We start from the raw sequence: 6,714 nt of genomic DNA, 5'->3' as shown, positions 1-6,714 counted from the left end.
AGAAATCTTTTCTTTAAAAACAAAACAGGCTTCTTGGTACATCTGCAAACATCCCAGCATCTGGCCCTTGTCACAGTGGGGTCTTTGAACAAGCAGCTGGATTTCCTCCTTGGTATCTGCCAGTTTCTCCTGTGATTCTTCTCCTAGACCCTGCTTTTCCTGGTCCTTATCTGCTGAGAGGTGTGATGGTTTGCTTGTCAGCTGTCATTTGAGGACAGAAGAGAAGGTGTCTCCTTCCCTCTGCTCCAGAGAAATTACTGCTGTAGATGCTCATTCTACAGTCTTAATCTACTCATTGTTTTGTTTTCACATCGTTTGTCTCTTTTTGTCTCACACTCCACTTGCTAGTAGAGAATCTAATACCCTAAAGATAAAGATCCTGGAGGAATTTTATGGACAGTTGTAAATAAGTCTCCTTACTGGTGGCAGGGACAGTTGTGAGCTCATGGAGGGCGGGCTGGAGAAATACTGTGTGTTCTTGCAAGCAAGAAATGCTACAACTGAACACTTTGGTTAATGTGTCAAAACATGAATGACTGTAGCTGGCTTCACGGAGCTCGGGAAGAAAAGGGGGAGATAACCTCCCAACAACTGCAAGTAGCCTTGCCTCTAACTAAAGAGATTAGAGCTAGTACTTAAGGATGCAACATGCTTTTTTCCTCAGCAGCATCTGCTTCACATCCGAAGCCACTACTGTGGCAATTAGCTAGATATAAATTATGTGGAGGAACAGCTGAAGAAGATCAAGTCAGTGAAATGGTTTTCCTGAGGGGCTCAGTGACAGCAGGATTAACGCCTGTCTAAAGGGTTCCCAGTGAGATTACTGACTCCTCTTGTCTTAGTCCCTTATCAGACATCATTAAAACACTGCTCAGTTTGTCAGAGCAGGTTGGTGTTTCTCTCAGTGCTGCTCTGGGCCCAGAGCCACTGGAAATGTGGAATTGGCTGGGAAAGGGCTTTTCACAGGACTTTGAACCAAGGAGAAAGGAAAATGTCCAAAGACTGTTGTTATCACAGCAAAGAGAGAGTCAAACAAGGTAGTGGTCCTTTGGTGAAAAGTCTCCCTGGGGACAGGGCTTTCCAAAATCCCACTCCAGGGCTGCAACAAGAAACATTTATGGGTAAAGGGGAATGGTAATTTATGGATAAATGGGAAATTCTGTGATAGATGGCTGATCTCATCCGAGCAGGCCAGCTCCAGGAAGCCTGGTTTGGGCGAGCAGTGGCTGCTTGTGGGGTGGCAGAACTATTAACCACTGCTCACTGCAGCATGGCCAGGCTTTGCAGAGCAGGGAGAAAACAGGTGGGTTGGAGGAGGTGGAAACAGCATCTCTGTCATCAACAGGAACCGTCTTTTGGGAGACAGGAAACTCATTTGAGGCTACAGAGTGGGTGGAAGTTGCTCAGAGGCAGGGCATTTCCATAGATCTCTAAATACAAGATTTGTCATTTCTCCGTTTTCTGCTACATAGAAGGCTTCCCCTATGCATTTGTCATGCCACCATCCTCCGCTTGAATGCAGTGGAGCTGAGCGCGCTGCCCTGGCTTGGAGCACACCACTGAAACCAGCTCACGGCTGAGAAGAGGGCTGCCGAGGGGTGTCTGGATGTGCAGAGACAGCTCGGGGCAGGAGTGCCGCGGGAGCCCATCCCTCCTGTCTGCAGAGGCAGCTGTGACAGCTCGGCAACGGTTAGCGACGGCATTACTGATGCCCTGACACTCGCCCGCCTTTTAATCAGCACGCTGTAACTTTCATCTCCGCCTGGCTGAGCACCTTCTCTCCTCCCATCCCCGCTGAGCTGACAGCGTTATCCTTCACAGGGCTGCCGGGCTCCTCCTGGGGGCCGGGGCCGCGTCCTCTGTCTTGGAGGAGAGCTGCTGACTCGCTCAGGAGAGGAGCGGGGAGGAGGCTTGCAGGGTTGTTCCTGGCTGAGCCCGTGGGGGCCCTGTGAGTGTCTGGGTGTGTGTGCCAGAGGCTTCCTTCCAGAGTGGTGCAAAATTGGTGCTTGGATGCTCCCCTGCCACTGGCAGAGCTTCCTAGGAGAGGTGTGGGCTGCCACAGCTGGTCTCTGGCGGTGTCTAAGTGGGGCTGGGGAATGTGCTCAATGCTTTTCGTCTGGTGGAAGAGGGCTGAGGAGCAAAGGAGGAGCTGAGCAGCTCCAGGGCTCATCCAGGAAGGGAAAGAGACATGGGAACAGCAGTGCCCTTCCAGCTCCAGTGCCTCTCATCTCCAGTCCATGTTGTTCGCTCCAGGTGAGGCCTCGCCACATGCACACCACGTCACACAGCACGTGCCCTGCTTGCAGAAACGAGAGTGCTAGGTCCAAGCTCCCAGCCTTTGGGGCACTCAGTGGCTGTCAGGAATTTCTCCAGTGGCTGGGCTGGACAGAGGCTGCTGTGGCAGCAGCACTGGTGCGTGCATTGGTGCTGGCGTGGCTGTGAGCAAGGCATGACTAAGGGAGGAGGTTCCTGCCCGCTCCTGACTCAGTGGCAGCTGCCTGGGGGACGTGTGTGACATTGGGGAACTGGAAGAGGCCCAGCACTGACCTCAGGGGCAGATCTGCCCAAGCTGCTCTCGGCAGCAGAAAGGCAGAGCGAGGTTGAGGCTCTCCAGGTAACTGCTAACAAACTGCTTTTCATGGGCAGAGGCACCAACGTTTTGCTGGTGGAAATGAGGAAGGAAAGAGAGAGAAAAGCCTCGTTTTGCAGGCAGCACCATGCGAGAAGCCTCCCACAAAAAGGGGAGAGGAGAGCTCCATCTCCATTACTTGTCGTGTATGTGTAAATTGGGGGCCGTGGAGTCTACGCAGAGACTGCTCCCCAGGGCCCTGCCATCCTCTTCAGCCAATTCCATCTGTGACCTCGGTCAGTGACAAATGCAATTCTGGCCCTGCCTGACCTCAATTAACTTCCCTCTGGCCATACCGCGGTTCAGGACAGTATGATTCACGCTGAAGTCAGGGAGTTATTCACTAAAAGCTAAAAATGTTAAGACTTTTGTTAGCTTTGGGTATGTCGAAGCCAGCCCCACACCAGCTACTTAGCCTGGCTTCTGTAGAGGTAGCATTTGCCTGAGGTGGGCTGATTTTTAAACCTCTGCCTTGCCTCTCCCTGTATTTAGATAATGTGGCCCTCAAGCAGCAGAAAATAGAGCTTGCATTTTCTCTCCCTTTTAAATTCAAGAGATCTTAATAATAATAATCTGCCTGTCCTGTGTAGCTGGTGTTGTCTTGCCTTTGGCCTTGCCCTGTTTGCGTGAACAGCATCTCTAACTGAAGAAGATATTGGGCGAAAGAACGTCAAGACCCCCAGCAACAATTAAAAAATTCATTAAGCTACAATAGGCCAGTCAGTGCTGGGTAATTATTAAGCTGTAAGAATTGCTAATTGTCTTATTAGCATTAAACAATTATGCAAATAATGGAAAACATACCATAAAAGTAATAAAATTACCTCTCTTTTTCTTTTTAAACCAATAATGAGATTTAAAATCTAAAGTGACGCTTATGGTTTTGCTCTCCGGGGTTTGTTGGGAATATCTTTGGAGACGTTTTTTGCCTCCCAATGTCTTTGGAGCCAGACCTCCAATGGCACCCAGCGCAGGGGGAACAGGACATCCTGAGCCACATCTCCTGTGAGTCTTTTTGGGAGGCTCGTGGTGCCACCACCCCAGGCTGTGCCCTGTTCTGCACTCACCACGGGCAGCAACGTGGGGACATGCAGGTGCTGAGGGCTTTGAAGGGCCACGTGGTGGTCATGGTGCTAGATATAGACAGGTGAGAGCTTGGATTTTGCATTATCACGGGCTTCCTGCAGCATGTCAGGCTTTGTGTCCCCTGCTCTCCCCCAGGTACAATACATGGGGCTTCAGGTTTGGTCTGGGTGGGAGCAAGCTGGTGGGTTTTGCATCAATTCAGAGGGATAGTGGAAAGTCCTGGCCTTTAAAGTTATTTTATTTCAAGGATTTTATCTTCACTTATCTTGTTAGCAACCCGAGGTAAGAGCTGGCCTCTCCTCCTGGTAAGGAACCAGATGGACTTCAGAGTTCTGCTCTAAGGGAATGCCAAAAAAAAAACAGCCTTGCCTTCCAGTGAAAGGAGAATAAAGCCTCGCCACCACGGAAAGGAGACTTCGTTTATTTGTGTTCCCAAGAAGCTTGGAAGAGGAAATGGGCTTCTTTGCTCAGAGCACTAACAATGTTAATCACTAACAAAAGTTATTGTGTTTCCAGGCTTTAAATTGTGCTCCGCTGATAAGAGAGCATTTCAAAGCAGCCCAGCCAGCTCCTGCTCCAGGGCGGGTCCTGCTGGTGAGGCCGTGATAGATATGGGTGACCTCACCCAATCTCGTGATCCAGAGAGATTTTGATCAGCAAAACACACCTTTCACTTTCTCTTTCCAATAAGAGCAGTGAAGCTCTGGCCATTTTGCCAGGGCTGTGCAAAGATCAGAGATCACCATTAGTCCATATCAGTTTTCTTGGAAGAGGAGGGGAGGTCACCTTCTGCCAAGCACCATCCCCCTTTCCCTCAGAGCGCTCCTCTGAGCTCCCTGAGGTTCTCTGGTGCCCCACCAAGCAGCCGTTCATGGCCTCTTCGTTCTTCCTTCTCGCCTGGTGCGTAGGATGCAGCACGTGGACAGTCTCCCATCCTTGCTGCTTGGAAATGACTTCCTGACATTGATCCCCCACCTCAGTGTTTTGGGGACAGGAGAACCATCAGGCCACCTTGCCAGCAGGGCAATAAGTGACAGACTTTGTTTTTTTTTTTTTCCATCAGATGTTCTGTTATACCCGGGTGACAGGTCACGCTTTGCCCCGATACTCACTGTTCTTGGTCCTTCGAGGTTTTAGGGTAATGGATTTACCATTTATGAGCTTCTTGGAGGCATGTGTTGTGGAGAGATTTACCAAAGTGCCTCTCTCTGTAACTTCACATTTTGCTTTCATCTTCTTTCAGTGGAAATTCGTGTTCAGGCTTGAATTTTGTAATAACTTTTTTTTTCTGCTGCTTTACAGGTCAAACTAGCCAGACTCCGAGGAGAGGCGGGTATCATGCAGAAGCATTTCTGTGTGAGTAGCTGTGAAATAGTTGGGGCATTCTATTCTCTGGTTTGGGCCTTGCTGTCTCGGTGGAGTCAGCCTGGCTGCCTTCTGGGAAGAGAGAGCTGATGAGGCATGTTACTGATGAGACGCGTACTTTCTCCTCCTTGTTTTGAATCCCTCAATTTAATACGAGCCATTGGCAGGGGAATATATGAGAGCTCTTGGCTACAACACACGCTTCCTATTGTTGGGAGTGAACAGCCCTGCATACAGCCTGCAGCAAAATTATGAAGTAGCTCAATTTGATCTACTGATTTCCCACAATAGTTAAAAGATGTGATTTTCCAGTCTACGTTGTTGTGCACTCTTATGAAAAAAATGTTAGTTGATTCTCAGCTTCATGAGGCCCCATGCTGGCTGATATGAGGAATCAACCCTTTCCCTCTTCCTCGGGTCTTCAAAATAACAGACGTTGGCTTGTTTTTCTTTGGGCTTTAGGGTAGTCCTGGACATATATTTAAGTTTTTCTCTACTAATGGTAAAACCCAGGATACTGCATATGAGAACCAGGATAAATTTAAGAGGTGATGGCAGAGAATGGTTCCCGCTAGTCATAGCAACCATTGCAAAGCACTCAGCATTTCCCCATTACAGTCTGCTGTCTAGGAAGAGAACTGAAAAGGACTGGGAAGGAAGAAAAGGGAAAGTGTCTAAGTGCAGAAGAATAAATCACTCCATGTCTGTGGCCTACTGTTCTCCAACAAGCTTCTAAACACGCCGCAGGAGGCAGGAGGGCAAAGAGCACAAAATGGGAATAAAGACATATAAAGCTCCTCCAAGGAAAAGATGTAAAAGGGAAAACCACAATCCAGAGTGAGAGTTTGTAAGCTTTATCCCACGAGGAACGTCCTGTGAGAACAGCAGTTGTTGGTAATGGGTAAGCAGCTGCACAGACAGCTCTGGTCTTTTCCTCCCCAGCTCCTCTCTCTAGTGCTTGTTAGTTTACCTGTTGGTGTATTAAACACTCATCATGGCTGTAAACTCCCGCAGAGCTCTCCTTAATCACCAACTAAGAACGCCGCACAAGTCGCTGATGTCTGTATTTTGAAAAGCCATTATTGGGCCTGTAGTAATGCTGCTACTGCATTAGCTAACTTGTCCAGCAATGTCATTTTAATCACCTTAGCGTATAACGTGGACCTGTTTCTAATGGTATACCAATGGCTGTGTCTCCAACCTTACCCTCTCTTGGGATGCACAGCTTGGAGCCGACGACTAACAGATTCTTCTTCTGGTGTCTGCAAGCCTGGATGCCTTTCTGATAGGATCACCTCGGTCAAACACAGCTGACCGGGCTCAGTGCGGGGAGGAAGGAGGTGAAATGTAGCGATCTGTGATGTACAGAAAGCAGCAGCTGCTCTCATAGTCCAGCTTGGCTTTCTGCTCCGTGGCTCCGTGTCCCCTGCTGCCCAGTCCCAGCTGCCCCTTCCCAAAGTGCAAGGTAATGAGAACGGACTAACCACACCGACTCATTAAGCTGGGTTTGTTAGAAGACAGATTGTCATGTTAAACAAATATATTTTTTTTTAAAACTAAAAATCATTCCCTGTGCTGTGCCCCATCTGGACCATTAAATCTGAAAGGGGCAACTACAGCTGTGTCAAAGCGAG

The sequence above is a fragment of the Anas acuta genome, chromosome 15 (genome assembly GCF_963932015.1).
Source record: "Anas acuta chromosome 15, bAnaAcu1.1, whole genome shotgun sequence".
In the NCBI taxonomy this organism is placed as follows: domain Eukaryota; kingdom Metazoa; phylum Chordata; class Aves; order Anseriformes; family Anatidae; genus Anas; species Anas acuta.
Note: the sequence above shows the minus strand (reverse complement) of the source record.